General features: G+C 44.8%; 1 long non-coding RNA gene across 13 annotated transcripts in view; it reads right to left on the bottom strand.

Annotated features, from left to right (window-relative positions):
* LOC107319466 overlaps positions 1–17,598 on the bottom strand; it is an 81,694-nt gene that overhangs the window by 32,463 nt on the left and 31,633 nt on the right. Inside the window, exon 1 of one of the 13 annotated variants that reach the window (XR_004308636.1) lies at positions 14,836–14,969. The exons of the other annotated variants lie outside the window; for them this stretch is intronic. This is a non-coding gene — a long non-coding RNA (uncharacterized LOC107319466). Of the gene's footprint in view, positions 1–14,835; positions 14,970–17,598 lie in introns of those variants that run through there. 13 annotated transcript variants of the gene reach the window in all.

Genomic DNA, 17,598 nt, shown 5'->3' with positions numbered 1-17,598 from the left:
CGCTAGACATTTAAAGGAATATAAGCTCCAGTGGAATGGAAATAGGAGCCCTTTGGGGAGCGGACTGGCAGAGCCAGCTGCGGCTTCGACAAACACCACACTTCTTGGTTAATATTAGTAAAGGATACCAGAGTAAAACAAAAGAAATGAAGACAACATGTACATTAAGATGGGGATTATATTTCTCTTTCTCTTGCTTTTCTGTTTCTTTTTGAAGATAAAAAGGAGGATGGAACCAGCGGTAATTTACACATTAATTAGCAAGCAGTTGCCTCTTCTGTTTGTTTTTCTTCTCTCTTTATTTTGGAGAGGGGTGAAGAGATTATCAATTATTTGGTAGCTCAGATCCTTCTCCACTGGCACCGATAGGAATGAGGTGGTAGTGGTTGCGGGGGGAGGAACACAGTGGGCTCTTTGTAGATCTTATACATGCGCAACATATTAATTGGGGTCTTTATAAAGCTCCCTCAATAGACTGTTTCTTTCGTGGTAAAACAGCAGCTGGTTAGCCACCGTTGGCGACTCTTCAAATATCACTTTTGCTGGGGGCATTTCTATCGCTGTTTGTTGTTTTGCTCTATTTTCTTTCCCAATGGAGGGGGGCTGCCCACGCGATGCTGCTGCTGCCCACTGGTTTTGAATGGCGGACAGACAGACAATATTGATATCGAGATGACCTCTTGAGCTGAGTGCGCAACTTTGCTTCAAAATGAAATGCTGTTTTATATTTAAATTTTCCTCCTTCTCCCTCCCCCGCGTTTCTTCTCCTCCAAGTCTTTGTCTCGGTTATGAATATTCAGATGAGCCGTGATGTGATTACACTGTACAATTACTTTCGTCCATGGTAGTGGCAAAAGCACGGAGGAAAGACAGAGCCAGACAAGCTCGGAGCTCATTTGGGGTTTGTTTTCTCTATTTTTGCCCATCTCTGTAGCGCTGCAGCACATGCAGATGTCGCTGTTGTTCTTTATAATTCTTTATAATGATATGCGAAAGCATAACGACCCCATTTGGGTGCACAGCATCAACGATATATTATTGGGGGGGGGGAGGGGAGAATCCTGACTGAAGGAATGTCCACATAAATTATTTTTATTTAAATCAGTTGAAGGAGGTGGTGGTGAAGCAGAGGAAGTCACATGAATACACGCATAATGTTAATACGCAGAAAGGTTATTGCCAAGGAGAAGAGTGTTTTCTGCGCAGCGCTTGGGACAAACAGGCTCATTAGGGAATAGCACAGCCCACTGCATGATTTACTTATTTATCATTACTCATACTTAAGCTGGGGCACCAGGCATGCTCTCTGCCTGGCGACTCTTTGAGGACCAGGAGCTCGGTGCCTACACCATTCCCTGCTTCCATTCAGAAATTTCAGTGATATACACAGTGGGAGGGGGACAGGAAGAGGAAGCGGAGGGAGAATGTGTTAAGTGCCACGCTTCACTAACAAAGGAGGAGCCCAAAGACAGCCTTGCAGGTAAAGTGACAACACAGCAGTGTGTGTTGGTGTTTAGATGCTGTTGCTGGCTCATGGCAGGCTTCTGTGCATTGCTTCAGGGACAGCAGCAGTGATGCAGTGCCCATGCCCTGTCCCGCTGCTCTGTGCCTCCAGCACAGGCATGCCAGCCTGAGGCAGGGCTGCTCCCAGCCATGTGTGCCATCAGGATACTGAAGAGGAGACAGATCTAGCAGATAGTGATTCATGGTTCCTGGGCAGTATTAGCAGGGGGATGGAAGTGGGGCAGGGAGGGGACTGTCCCCTCTGCTCTGCTCTTGTGGGACCCCACCTGGAGCACTGCATCTAGGCCTGGGGCTCCCAGCACAAGAAGGATGTGGAGCTGTTGAAGCAGGTCCAGAGGAAGGCCACAAAGATGATTAGAGGATGGAGAATATCTCCTATGAAGATACGCTGTGGGAATTATGCTTCCTCTGCCTGGAGAAAAGAAGACACCTCCTAGTACTTGAGGAGAAGTATACTCTTCAGCAGAAGAGTCATAGGACAATGGTAAATGGCTTTAAACTAAAAGAGTGGAGAGTCAGGTCAGTTGTTGGGAAAAAATCTTCTACCCAGAGGTGGTGAAGTCCTGGCATGGGCTGCCCAGAGAGCTGTGGGTGCCCCATCCTTGGATGAGCCCAAGGCCAGGGATGGGGCCCTTGGCAGCCTGATTTGTCCACAGCAGGTGCATTTGGCTTACATGATCTTTAAGGACCCTTCCAGTCTAAGCCATTCTGTGATTCTGTGATCCTCCGTCACCAGCTTCTTTCTCAGAAAGGTAATAATTATCACTTGATATTTTTAACACATAAATGCGTGCATATGGAGAAGGACCTCTTGGCAGCTCTGTGCTCTGCTAGGAATTCTTTTTTGAATCAGTCTTGCATGTACTTAGGCTTAACAAAGATTTAATGGGCTATCACAGAACAACAACACCCTCATTGCAGCCTACTGATGTTAGCAAAGGACATTAGGGAGGCCTGCCTGTGTGCCTGCCGTGCACAGATCCTGAAAGGCTTTGCCTTCACACCCTCTTCAGTCTCTGCAACACCCATGCTGTGAGAAATGCTCACATTTCTGCCAGACTCGATCTCCAGAGAATGACCATGGCTTTACAAATGAAAAGAGAACAGGCAGTATGGAAAATAAAGACTTGCAGATGGGACCTGTTCTCAGAGGAACTGTCCTCTCCTCCCATCCTGTGAACACATGCAGGTGTCACCAGTAACTAGAGACACTACAGAGCAGATCTCCAGCTGCCAGACTGGGGTGGTTTCTCTGCCTCTTAATAGTGTCTGACAGGGATGTGGTACGAGTATCTGTTCAAAGCAAGCTGAGGAGTCCTGAGCAAACAGCTACCAGGTCTTCAGGCAGGCTCTACCAGTAAGGGAGAACCAAGAACCTCAGACGGAAGGATAAGGCTCTCATCTAAGGACTAATGGGCAGAGGATGCAGTGACCCATAGGAAAGGGGGACTGCTGCCCAATGCTGCTTGAAGATTCATAACTATGATCTCATCTATTAGTCCTCTGAATCAAGTTCCTTCCTGCATCTACATAGATGCATTTGTAATGCACATGCACACTCCCATCTGTAAAGCCACCTGGGAAAATTCAGCCTCTCTCTGCTCACAGCTGAAAAAGTGCAAAAATTCAAGGCAAGAGGGAAAGTCTGACCATCAGCCTGACTTAGGGTTAGAAATGAAGAACTTGTCCGTGACCACACAGCACTCTTGAAGGCTGAGACATGTTACCATCCTGACAGAATGCAACTGGTATGTCAGCCAGCCAGACCTCAGAGAGTAGCCACGAGCCTGTCTGCTGCAAGGCACTGAGCTGCTGCAGTGACCCAAGCTGATCACCTCCACCCCATCCACCCATACCAATGGCTTTCTGACCCCAGTGCAGTAGATCCCATTGGCCACTCTTTCTATAGGTAGCAGGAAGGAGACTACAGATGGAAAAAGAAACATAGGTTGTACCATATAAGCAACATGTGTGAAGAAGAGAAGTGGTGATGCAGCATGCAACAAGAAGCAGTGATACCCTGAGATGCCCACTCTGCTCTGCGTACTACCAAGGATGCTTTCACACAGCTTCTGGAGGGCTGTTCTGGCCGTGCAGGCTGCTGCTGCTCTTTAACATGCACAGCTGTGAAATATGACTGCTGCTGTCCCAAACTACTCCTGATTGCAAATCTGTGGCCGCTGTGAAGTGAATCTCCCCATGGAGACTTTAGAAAGGGGTAGCAGTTATAATGCCACAAGAACCGTTGCTCTGCTTGTCCCTGTACTGAGCACCCGGAAGAAACTGCTATTTAGAAAAGGAAATCAAGAATTTATGAAACATATTGGTATTCAAAAAGAAAAAAGAAAAAAAAAAGACTGTTTTGCAAGTCTTTGCACTGCTGAAGAGTGGAAAGAAGTGCATCAGTCATTTGATATTACATATAAGCAGTTTATTAAAGAATTAAATATTTATAGACTATAAAGCAAGCAGGGCGATGAGTCGCAAACTGCTTGCTGAAAAGTAAGTTATAAACAATGAGTCTGTCAGTGACTAATAAAGTATGGAGAACACAAATGTTTCATGAGCCACCAGGCCAGCTATCAATCCCCAAAGCTGAGATGCTGCAAGAACCAACGAGGTTCCTACTGCAACTCAAGCCTGGAGCCAACACAGGAGGGACAATATCTGGTGAGAGATGTGGAGNCACAGACACATGCCGAGCACTCGTGGGAACGCACATGATTCAATGCCTCAGAGAGATTTAATTTTTCACATTATTTTAAACACAGATCTATTAATAGGAAGTGCGGGAATTCTGGAGTTCAGGGCACTTCCCTCTTCAGTTTTTCACTGCATCTACTCTTCCATTTCCATCAAAACTACAGTCTGTGATTCAGACTGAGATTCTGCTCTGCACAAAGCTCTTTCCTTCTCTCACAGACAAAAAAGGTGCAGATACCCCAGGCACCAGCTTCCCTGTTCGGAGTGATGGCAGATACCTCACATTTATAAAGGCTTTCTAAGAGGAACAAGTAGTTTGTATCCCAGAAAGACAGCAATCCCTTTGTTATTACTATTATTACTGTGTGCACTTCATACTATTTGGAAGGACATTCCTCATTTCTCAATAGCATACAGACATCGGTCATATTAATTTGGAGGACAGTGCTGCTTTATTACTAGTGGAGACACAGTTAAAGTCACTTCACACTACTTTTACTTTTCTGGGTCCAGCCCAAGACCTAGAAATTATTTCTAATGTAGGATGAGCTGATAACTTTGATTGTTTCAAAGCTGATTCCTATAGCTGTTTTCACAGTTTCAAGTCTGGTAAGATGGCTGAAGCTCCCACATGGTCTCAGCATTTGTGACACTTTAGAATTTACCCTTCTTGCAAGCCAGCAGGATCTAGACCTGCTCCAAAAATCTGCCACCACAGATCCCACTCCTCTGATGGTCACTGCACTAGATATCACCCTCCAATGCTGCAAGCCAAAGTGTTGTCTGCTGAGACAATGAGGGGAGAATCCATACAGAGAGAGGAGACAGAACGTAACTGCTGCCTCTTTGCTCTCAAATGCAGTCCCTCTGAAGAACCATATTAAATTGACAGAGGTGTATGCAGGCTGAGAACCAGCCAGGCTTGGTTAGGACAGATTCTGTTTAAGTTGTAGAAAAAAACCTTCATTTTGCCAGCTGTTCTTTGTGTATTTGGATAAGATTGTAGATTTTTATCCTCTGAAACATGAGTTCCATCTCTTCACTGTTAAAAACCAGTAATTATTCAAGTTTATTTGCCTGGGAAGGTACATCAGACAAAATTTTGGTTTGAAGAGCAACCTTTGCTGTTGTGTGTGGAAATAATTACAGCATGGTTTGGATCTCAGCAGACCTCTAGGCTGACAAAGGATGTATACAGAAAAGCACAGTCCAATCAAAGGCACAAAACCCATTAGTTCCAGATGACTTGTTTGCAGCAGTCCCTCTCTGGAGAGCACAGAGCCTATTATCTTCGGGGATCCCTACAGGCAAGTGTGGTACCTTCCAGAGGGCACTGCCACCAGTCTGATGGAAGAATCAGACTGCTCCATTTGTTCCAGCACTGTCCTGTGCTGGTGGGACCCTTCCTGTCTTCCCCAGCTTCACCAGTTACGGAGCAGAGCAAGAATCCTTAAGCTTAAGTGCATGATTAAACTACGACAAGACCATCTGAACTGGTAAATGAAAACTCCATTCTAAGTTCTCCTTGCAGTTCAGCTCCCGTATCTCTCCACCCCCAAAGTTTTCTTTACCTCAGTGATTTTAGCTACTGTTACTCTATTGCTCTCCTTACCGACAACTCTAAAGCCATTGAACAGACTTGGCTTAGGGTTACATGTATCAAGGAGCTTGCCTCCCTTCCATAGGCAAGTCCCTTAGCAGGATACGGAGGTCTGCTCCTGACCAGACCTCATCTCTTTTCCTGAAGAGTACAGTGCTGTGCTCATGTCCAACTAGCTCAGCTCCACTGGGCCATCAAAACACACCACTTCAGGACATAACTCACTGACCCTGGCTTCAATGCAATTTTCTATTCCATATTCCCTCTGCGTTTCCTTGCTCCTCCAGCTGCCTTTAACCCCTGCCTCTAGGCACCCTTCAGCATTCATAGCTCCAGATATTCTTTTCCTTTCCTGACTCTCCTCCTCCCACTCAGCATTTTGGTGGATTTTGAGTTGACTGAAAAACAAGCACTGTTGAATGAAATCTCCTTACTTCCGCTTGTTTGCTGCAGCCATGTGACTCCCAAAGGCTGTGGAGCTGCAGGGGAAAACTTCCCTGGGAGGATGGTTAGCGAACAGACAGCCTCTGAAATGTAAAGCTTTCTCATATGTCCTTGGGATTAAAAGCACTATCTAGTCTCAAGTAGCATGAAGTGCATTACCAAAGGCTCAACAGTCCAGCTGGGTGACATCTCCACAAAAACATGTACTCTGTTGTCCAATATCTGACATACATCAGTTGGAATACAAACATCTTTCAGTGTGTTTTGAGACAAGTTGTTGTCTACTATCTATCATTCTACAGCTCTGAAAGTACCTATCCCCTATTTTCATGTTTTCGGGTATCAAATACAGAAAATATACAGACACTTCAGATATTTTGTTATATACATTCCCTATGTACATTGAGAGGGCTTTATTTTACTTCAACAGATTCCTTTGAGGAATATTTGTCACTCCAGAAGTCTACAAGTGAGGCTACTGCTTAGCATGTCCCTTCTGCCTGTCCTGCCATATACACAGCTACAGGATGCTCTTGAAGCACCTGGCACGTGCCCCACAGAACCACTGCCTCCTAGCAGAGCACATGGAAGTAAGTCCTCCTTTGCTAATGTGATGTATGGCTGTCATGTCGCCTGTTGGTTTTAACACTGCAATCTCTGAGCAGAGATTCAAACATCACATTTAGAAAGAGAACCCCATCTGGTTCTGGGGAGCACGAGGCTTCATGTGCAGTGGGACAGGCTCTATGCTTCTGTCATCATGGAGAACATCTGGGACCTTATTCTGGCAGATGGTGACTCAATAAACATCCCTGAGCTTGTCTTCAGTAACAGTGTTATTACACAAAAGCTTCCAAATAGAAAATGATCAATGTTCTCTTAGGAGATATTGGGGATGTATCACCTATACTTGCTAGAAAGAAGAAAGCCAATTTCAGAAGCTGCTGTTAAAGCCCACTGTCCCCCTCCTCCCCTTTAGACCAAAGAAAAGCACATAAAGGATAGACATTGGGAAAAAAAAGGAGCTCATGTAATCAATGGCTTCAGTCCCTGAAAAAATCTTCTCAGACTTATGCCATAGTTTAGTATGCTGTTGTTTCACCTTGCCACGAGAGTCCTAGAGGTCTCTATGGTCAAGGCTATACCAAGATCATGAAATAGAAAGCAAAGAAACACCAAGGATAAACCAGAGTAAGGTGGGAGGAAATGCTTAATGCTTCAGCTGCTCCCAGTTCTGGCAGTGGCTTCCACTTCCTTGTGGGTACAGAGTACAGGGAATGGTGATGCAATTGGAAATGTGGGATTCCAGTCAAGGACTACAGATGGCTGAGGAATAAATAACTCTTCCTTTTCTTCCTAACCTAGCTGCCAGGGAATAAATTCCTAGAAAACAGTGCAAATATCTTCCTGCAACACTCACATTCAGCACATTCAAGCCTTTTCTTTGGAGCTGGAATTACATGTGTCTGGTCTGAAAGTATTCCAGCTCCTCAAATGCCCTTTCTTGGCTCAGATGATTCTTTCAGCTTAAAGCCACCAAGGTTTCACTGCTGTTGTTTGTCTTGAACCTTCATTTCTTTTTCATGCACTCCCACGTACAATGTCAATTGAGGCTTGTGGTACTGTGCCCCTGCCACAGAACAGAGGAAGAGGCTGGTCCAGTTAATATGTCCTGGCTTATGGAGATCTAAATAGTCGTTAGAAGTCAGTGCAACCTTTGTAGGACTGCAAAGACTCACACCAGGAGCCACACAATCCCAGCACCACTGGGGGATCTGTACAAAGAAGGCCTAAAACTGGTCTCTCCCCTCTTACAAAACAACATCTCTGAGCTCTCAGGAAACACATAATACAAAAGTCACTGATAATTTAGGGTGGAAGGGACCTCCAGAGGTCACCAAGTTCAGCCTTCTCCTCAAAGCCAGCCCTCTCAGATTAGGTTACTCGAGAACTTGTCTGCATACATTCAGCTTTGTCCATGGAGATAACAACAAAAATCTACATATAAAAATATCACAAAATGAATGATTACTCTGGAGTTGTTAAAAGCCCCTGTCTGCTAACACTTAGAGCCAGATGGACCAGAGAGCCTTCGAAGGATCCCCAGGGGTTTACAAACTCCAGGTTCAGGGCAACTGATCTAACCTAGCTGCTATTTAAGCCATTACTTCTTAAACAAAGAAAAGAGATTATTCCCTTCCCCCTGGCAGCAGCTTCTTCATATTTGAAAGCTGTTGTCATATCTGCCTTCTCCACTGCTATTATGAAATTTGCACATAAGAGCCAACAGAACAAGACAGGAAACATTTTGGCATGCTGCCTTCTGTGCTTCTGCTGATTCATCTTGTTAGAAGTATCACGCAAGTAACCATTCTAGAAGCAGTGCTGCATTAGCACCAAAAGCTTTCCAAAGTTGATTCCCAGCCTCCATTTACTTTCATAAATAAATGCAGAGAATCAGGTTGATATACTATTACAAAACACCATGAAAGACTGGTCCAAAATAGTACTTGCCATCTAGCAAAGGGCTCCCACAGTTTCATTCACGCCTGAGAAATAATCAGTTCTGTTTGCAGAAGGACGCTGAAATGACTTGCTCTCAAGAGGTGAGGTGGATTCCTAAAGAGTTCGACCCTTTGTGATTCATAGTCAGCACATGCTCTTGAACAAGAGCAGGTCAGGTGGTAATCCCCTCTATTCTGTCTGCAGCAGAAAAGCAGCATAAGGTACATCAAGAGTTTGCATTGAATTCCTGCAGCAAATGTTTAGTTACCTCCAGTAGGATAGCAGCTTGTGAAGTTGAGCATAGGCTTATATGTGAGAATGGTAAAAGCGGACACAAGACCACAGCACAGTTATGTCCGGCCTGGTTTTAATGGCTTGCAATAAAGTATTGTCCTCCAGTACCGTGTAGCAAAGCAAGCAGCACATTGCCTTTGAAAACAGACAGTCTTGTATGCCCAGTGGAGGTCAAAAGGCTCAGCTCCTACTTACAGCTCTGTCATATGCTTCCTTTATGACCTGGATCTATCACAGGAGGTTTCAAGGAAGAACCGGGAACTCCAGTAATATTGGAGCATTTCTCAGTCACTTAATGGAAATACTTAGAGGACCTGACTAAATGCTGCATTTAAAAAAAAAAAAATATTGAAAGAAAGGCAGGGAAAGTTACAAATTAGTGAAATAACACATAATTATCATCTCAGAATGAAGAACGGGTGGCCAACCACCAGAGCACAAGTGTCAGAGACTCGGCAAGTACAAGGAATCACCTTGTGCCCTCTGCAGGGGCAGCCTGCTGCCATAGCTGCAGTGTCTGCGGACTCCTCCTGGGCAGCATCTCAGCTGCCATGGCTGGAGGTGGAGCCGTGCATCTCACAGGGCATACGTGGCATCGCTTCTGTGTTTAGAAGAGGCTGATGTAGCAGAGCTGTGCAATACCCTTCCTAAATTTTCATCTGACTTATTTATTTTTACTGCCAAATGAAGACTGTACCGAACTGTGATTTGAAGCTGTAACTCAAAAGCCTGCAGTCACGTAAAACTGCCTTTTCTGTCACAAGACGGGCAAAATTCTTTTTGCTACCCCATGTGTCTCCTTCATCTACCATCAGCATCTTTAGTTGGCAAATTAGAAATTTTAACATTATTTTTGTTGTTTTCAGTTCTTTGCTTTATAAAATAAGCGTATGTTTTTTCAGCTTTTTCTGCTCCTTTTTTTTTCCTAACAGTTTTAGCATTGCAATAGGTAGACATGTCTTGAAAATTAGCAGGTAGAGAAGGAACTGACACTCAGGTGTAATCTCTCAGGGTTCAACCAAGGCAGAAGGATAAACTGCAATTTCAGTTTGTGCAGAAAGAGTGAAAGGTGCCTTTAAAGAAACACACTTCTTTCATATTCTAAAAGGAAGCAGATTGCATGGAATATCCCACCTGGCTGTAAAGAACTGAGTGTGGTACAAATCTCCACAGGAAGCTGGGACACTAAAAGAGATTCTGAGGTGCAATATAGTATTTAAAACACTGAGCACCTTAAAAACGTGCAGTTCCATAAAGATCTGCTGTGTTGTCCCTGTACTCTCCATGGCTCCATGCTTGGTGTAGGTGGTGCTGCTGATGGCTGCTCTGTTCTAGGTCAGGGTAGAACAAAGAAAACAATTTCCCGTCTTAAGATCCACCAATAAAAACAGCCAACCACAGAAATACCAACAGAATTAATACTAAAGCAGGGAAGACAGATACTCAGATCTCAGAAGTGAGGAAGACAGGCTGTCTGCATGCACTGCTGTCCCTGCAGGTAAGTCTCGGTTGTTTCCTCAGCCTTATTCCATGCATGTGCTGGATGGCTGACAAGGAACAAGCCCACATTCCCAGTCTAAGTGCCAATTCTGCCCACAGTGAGGCATCTGTAAGACAGGATGACTGGAGAGCATTGCTGCACCTCAGGTGTCAATGAGGTTTTTGCCAGAGATGATAAATGGGAGCATGACTGATCCTAGGTGGGACCAGTAAGCATGTAATTAGATCCTGACTGGTTGGGAACTTCTCCATATTAAGGTGCTTCTTTAAATTCAGACAGCTAACAGCAGCCCTGATATTTTTTAGTGTGCCTCCCACTATACTGCAACAAAATAAAGTTGACTGAAAGCTGGATGCACTGGCCTAACTCTCCACGCATTTTCAGCTGCTTCCTCTGCACTTTATCCAGCAGTAACTGTAATATGCCTATACTTCAGGAACGTAAAGAAATCCACGATTACGTTTTTCATGCTGGCCTACATATACTGAGAAATGGACTTCTTCATGTAATAAAAATAGAAGTAGTCTGGACTGGAATCTGGAGGTTTGAGGATTAAATCTTGATGATAGTGTATGGGCGAAAGACTTAACAGGCTTACACTCAAAATCCAGCATCCATGTCTGGAACAGAAACAAGCAAGTGAAGAAATATTTGCTACAAGCAATTTTTACAGCAAAACCTTCATCAAAGCCAGCAGGTGTGGCCAATGGGCAAAACGTAATGCCAGATTTCAGACAGCTGCTGACAGTCCTGGCTTGTGTTGCACAGGTGTGAATTTGATTGCTGAGAGCTCTGTCAAAAAGATGAACAACTTCTGGCACTGGCTTTACCGCAGTCAATGGCAGACTGCAGATCTTGTTATCATGGAGGCACAATAACTTCAAGTGGACTGAAACCACCTTCACTGAAGGCACAAACTGGTTTCAATGCCTCAGTTCACAAGAGCTTTGAGGGGTCCTATCAGGAAGAATAGCCCTTTCAGACTTAAAAGAAAGAAAAAAGAAGAATCTGCTAGGAAAGATGAAAAATTAATTATTAATAGCTTTCTTTGATTACAAGTCTTTAATGTATATTTCAAAACACTAGCAGATAAGTTTCTGCTGTATGGAAAGTTAGAAGCATAAATAACAATCTAACGACGTATAAGCAGAAACAGAGAAACCACCCTTACCTTTTCCCCAAGTCAGACACCAGAAATGTCACAATCATATCCTACTCTGATCTTGCTAAATTATTGTAAAGTACTGGGGATATAAGCATCTCCCTGTAGACTTCATTCTGTAAGTGCAGTTCTCTGCAAGTCCAGTCATTAACTTAATACATATATTACAAATGTAATTCATCTTTGCCTCCTCTCACTTCCATAAGTTCTCTTGCCATCCAGATTGTAAATTAGATGTCATACTCAAAGAGCTTCACAGTTTTCCCACATCTGTATAACTGCTGAGTTCTTACTGTTCTTTCTCTGCGCTATTTCCAAAAGGCATTCCTTCTATAGAAGGTTTACTTTGCAGCCTTAGATCTCAAACGCTGGTTGAAATGACTTCCACACCTGTAGCTTTCCTAGGAATCACCCTATTTCTTGGGGTTTGCAGCAGAACTCCCCCACCTGCCCAATGTGCTGGCCATGCTGTGAGTGTTAGTCCCGCTCTGAAGCAGTGCTGAGCTCTGCTGGCGGCATCTCCCTATCCTCGGGACCACAGACCAGATGTCAGAGGGAGCAGCATCCCTATGCCATGTGTCCCACTGTGCCAGGGGTGTTGGACACCTGCTGAGGGTGTTTGCCAGCCCCAATGTCCTGCAGTGCCCTGAAGCCAGCCCGTCCGGCCACAACACCAGCAATGCTGCTGTCAGGGCAGGCTGTGTGCCATGCTGGGCCATGCATGGGTGCTATGCAGCTCTAGGCCTGCTCCCTACACAGCTCTTCTGTCCACCCAGAGCCAGCATGGGGCCAAGTCCACCTGTGCCCATCTCAGTCTCAGACCATGAAGAGTCCAGCCCTGGCCCCAGGGTCAGTTTCATGCTGCTGACCATCAGACACTGCGGCCACAGTCTCCTCCTACTGCTGTGCTCCATGCCTCATGCTCCCCACTCATCTCCATTAAGCAGCACCACCTGCCCCATTCACCAGCAGTCTGCCTTTGCTTCCCCCATCCAGGTGTTTCCAGCTGCCTACAACACCTTCTTATGGTCCCATTAGATGACAGACGTCCCCAGAACACAAACACTTCATATGCCCAGAGAGCCCAGTACAGCCAATGGGCAGCGTGGTGAATGTTGTATTTCATCTGCACACCACCTTCAGCCAGTCCTCCCTCAGAAAATTCCCTCTGCATACGATTTCCCTCACTCCTACTGATCACTGTTTTAATTTAAAAGGTTTTTTAAAGGATGAGATTTTAATGAGCGCAAGGCTTAGACCAGAAATACTGTATTTCTTTCTCCTGAATGATGAAGTAGGCACTTGGACTCTTTGCATTGATTTCTAATCTGCCATTTCATACTCTGCCAGTGAGCCCTGTAAACCAGGCTCATTCAGCTGTCCCATGAAGGCTTCCATAAATAAGAATAGCTGAGGCTGGTTAGGGCGAAAGGAAGGAACTGAGGATCAGAGTCACAACCCTTAATCACCTACGGCTCTTCACCACAGCAGAGCAGGGTAATAACGATAACGGTAATAATAATGAGAGAAGATGTGCATGGACTTTCATAGGGAGGAACTCAAAGCGGAGCTCTGTTCCTCGGGAAACACACACCTCCCCCTTCCCAGGGAGGGCAGAATGATGGAGAGGCAGGAAATTAAAATGGCAAGGATCTTCTGATAAGAAATGCAAATTCATGGGGCCTTTGCAAGTAGATTCAAGCACGACTCACACACAGATGCACTCCGGAGTGCACATGGATTTTGTCTCATTCACCATGTGATCCAGACCCAGGGCTGCAGCACAGTGAGCCCATTCCTCCTTCCTGAGAGCCCACATTATCCAAACAGCGCAGCAATTGTGCTCCCTTCAATCAAAACTTCAGATTTCTGGTGAGAAACGTCTCTTATTAAAGTGACAAATATCCTTCCTTTCCCAGATGTAAAGGAGACATTTATTCTTTGCTACTCTAAAGCCAATTCTGGGTTTTTCATTCCAGGTATCTTTGATTCAGAGACCAAGAATTGTTGTTTTCCTTTTCTTCAACGCAGACACGTCACAGATTTAATTTGCCTGTATTCTGATGAGCCACATCACACTCACACACACCACCTATCTGGGTCTGGCAGTCTGCAGTGCCATCAGAGCAGATTCCCCTGCACAGCTCTCAGCCACCCTCGCGCCCACCGCTATCATTTATGTGGAGCCAGAAATATTCTTTAGATTCATCTGCTGCTGTAAAGTCAGAGCTGTAAAGTCAGATCTGTTCCTCCTTTAAATGTGACTAGCTATTTACTCCCTAACAATTCTGCTTCAGAGCTGATTTAGCATTTTTATTGGAATGTGAAAGCTCTTAAAAGAAGAAAAAAAATCTAATCAGGCAGAAGAGATAGAAAACTTGCTGAATTTTTTCTCCCCCCTTTGCACCCCTTCAATCCTATCAAAAGCACATCTTCCATTCATTGCTTCCCGATGTCATTATGACAAGCGGCTACAAATCAATAGCAGAAGCAAAGGCAGGCCTCGCCCGCACTCACCAAGTGATAAAGATTCACTCTCAACCCCGATTTGCTAATAGCACATAATAGCAGCCATTGGCGCCCCGCATTAAATCATACATTTCACTCTGCGTTTATTATGGGATTTTTAAAACTCCTCACCAAATTGGATTTTCTCGACGGTCTCTAATTTCCACATTTATCATTTAAAATTAAACTCCTCGGTGGGGAGGGGGGCTGGGAAACAGGGAAGGAAGAGAGAAGCCGTGCAGTTCTGTATTTTCCTCTTTCTTTTTATGAAAGCCCATAAATAATCCCAGGTATCATTGCCACCAGCCCTGAAGTTTCATATATATAAAATACCAGAACTTAGGGCAGAATAGCTTTAGGACTCTGCTTACCTTCATGCAGCTCTGCAAAAGAAGAGGAAATTAAAAAGAAGCCAATAAGGAAACAGATTTTAAGTAAGAAATCCAATAAACAAAATAGTCAGCAGAGCGAGCTGGTATGAAAAGTGTTATGGAAAATTACTGCAGGTTTCCTCTGCTGACAGAGCTGAGTAGCAGGGATAGGACAGACCTAAAGATTTAATAACAAACCAACAAACAAAGAGACAAACAGAACCTCACTGCTCTCCTCCAGTTCACAGAAAATTCATCCAACAGAAGTGAAAACTTCAGAAAGTTTCAGCTCAGCGTAGGAAAGGAGCCTGGACTCTGTGAGCAGCATGGAGCAGCGCAGCCCCAAAAACTTCCTGCTTTATGAGGTGATGTGAATGACACACCCTGGGATTTCAGTGGTCACACGTCTGTACCACAACACAAGCAGCCAGGGAACGTTCTCTGCTCCCCCTGAGCTGCAGCGCTCAGTGGATGTGTGACATCTGCTGCTCCCAAAGCACACAGAGCACTGAGGTTTGCATTCCTTCATCAGGGTTGGCCCTGAAAGGTACGTTCAGACCACAAAGAAACTGAAGCGCTGCCTGCTGAGACGTGAGTTTGAATCTAATGCAAACAAAGGAAAGTGACTTCTGAAATAGAAGGCAGCCTGATGATGGCATGGTGAATTAAGCTATCACTGCTCGTGATACCCAGCCCTGAAATGCAAACTCGGTTGCCCTGCTCTCCAATATCCAGTTAGCATCATGGCCACAATTCACACTGCAGTTTTACCAGGACTCCACTTCAAAGGAGCTGAAGAGTTTGGTTTTGGTAAGTTTGAGTTTCCACTAAAGAGCTCCAGAAATAAAATCCCTGATACAGCATCACCAGCTCATCCACTACAAACCATATCACAGGCAACGCTCCCAACAACCTCTGCCCTGTCTGTGACTGCACCACTGTTGTTCTGAATCCCAGCTGGACACAATCCATCTACTCTGAAATTATTTTGTCTTAAAAATGTCTCTAATAGTCACAAAACACCAGCGCTTCTCCCTTGAACTGTTACCTGAGAGACTCACCATCAGTTGTTATAGCCAAGGCTGGCAGTGTAAGTGCTCCCAAGTACTGTTCATCTCTTACAACACAAAAGAACATCCTAGTGGGACTTTCCCTCCTCAAAAGTGTTGAAAGCTTTCAATGAATACAGTGATTACAGTTTTAGAACCTGAGTATTGGCCACCACTCAGTGCAATGAGTCACAGATTGGATCTCTGGTACCTCCACAATGCCAGAACACGAACCCAATGCAAACTCAAATCGCAACTTTCTGTCACAAGAGACATCTGTTTAAAATTAGAACATCTGTAAGAGTTAATGCGGGCACTGAGCAGAGGGAAAGAATGAAATATTTCAGGTTAAGAGCTTCTTTAACTTCAGCCGTCCCATAGAGTAAACAGCAAAGACAGACACTTCACATTAAGTAATTTTAAGGATGTGTTGGGGCCTTGCCTCTTTTTTTCCCTCTGTCTACTTTTTCTATGGCCTCAACAGTTCAGCTGGAGGCCTTCTGCTACCATTTCATACTTTTCAGTTCTGTGTCTACATTCTGCTATATGAACACCCACCCTTCCCATGCCACCCACATACAGCCGGACTGTTTCTTACTGCTCTAGAATCTGAAGTATCCTGTGGTTTATCGATTCACCTAACCACACTTTGTCTTTATCTTTTGCGTTCTTCCTGACTAGTGCATCAAAGCTGGAAGTGCGCAACACATTACTCTCCAACTGATCTGCAAGGTTTTAAGACCACACAGTCAAAGTTCTCTGCCAGCCACCACCCTTCTTCCAGTTGCATTGGATGGGAGAGAGTTCTGAATTCTGTGTTCTGAGTTATTACAGTAATTCTGCAGCTCTCGAATATACCACGTGTGGTGACTTTGGAAAATGGCTGCTTCGATCCTGAGCAAAAAAGAGACCAGCTTCTTGTGTGGGGAAACCACCCAACAAAGAAGAGCGAGCTTTGAGCGCTAAAACCTTTTCAGGAATCATTTTCCCCAGGAAACTTCCCACTTACAGTCTGTACTTGTTTAAGCTCCATTGCTCAGACTCTTCTCACTTAGAAAAGATGATATACGCTACATTATTTCATATGTGCTTTGGTAATGAAACTATACAAGTACAAACATTAAAAACAAACAAACAAACCCCACCAAAGGTAATAGGCATTAATTGGCTCTTCAGGAAATCCAGTATTATTAAACCAGTCGCAGCTACCATGGGTTAGCAACTGATCTATGACCAAACACTGCACTGCCATGCTCAGACATCCCAGGTGAGCGCTCTGAACATCAGGCTGCACAGGGATGCTCGTGCTCTTTCCTGTTGGCACTCAGGCACCTCATGAAAGAAACTGAATAATCACTGGGCTGATATTACAGCCCAAGGGTCAAAGTAGTACTTGGAACATAAAGCAGTCAAGTTCAAGCCATTACTGCAGTGAACACTGAATGACTTACAGAAATGACACGTCTGCCACCAAGCAGACTGCAGGAGGCTCATTGCAGGGCAGCAGCACCCTGACAGCTGCGTGCAGGATGTGAGGGGCAGCAGCACTGGGCCCCAGGTCTGAATCAGTCAGGTGTGGGCTCTGGCATCTCAGAGAGGCCAGTTCAGCCCTCAAGTTCTTTCACATCTCTATTACGTTTCCTCCAGCTGGTGCATCTTCTTCATCCCCCACTGCCCCAAATCAGTTCCCTCCCTCCACTCCTCAGGTGTACATCTATCATTCCACAAGGCTGCTCCAAAGCCCACATGGACAGTGGGCAGCACTGAGTTCCAGCTGCCCAATGTCGGCAGGTCTCACTCAAGATTTGGATCCTGGAAATGCATGTGAAAGATAATCATGTAGCGCAGACAAGGATTTTGAGGTGTATAACAGAAAGAATACACAGCTAAACATATCAGAACCTTAAAGCTTCCAAATTCAAAAGGCAAACAGCCTT

Source organism: Coturnix japonica, chromosome 11, assembly GCF_001577835.2.
Source record: "Coturnix japonica isolate 7356 chromosome 11, Coturnix japonica 2.1, whole genome shotgun sequence".
Taxonomy (NCBI): Eukaryota; Metazoa; Chordata; class Aves; order Galliformes; family Phasianidae; genus Coturnix; species Coturnix japonica.
The sequence above is the reverse complement of the archived record's forward strand: the minus strand, read 5'-3'. Positions and strand labels throughout refer to the sequence as shown.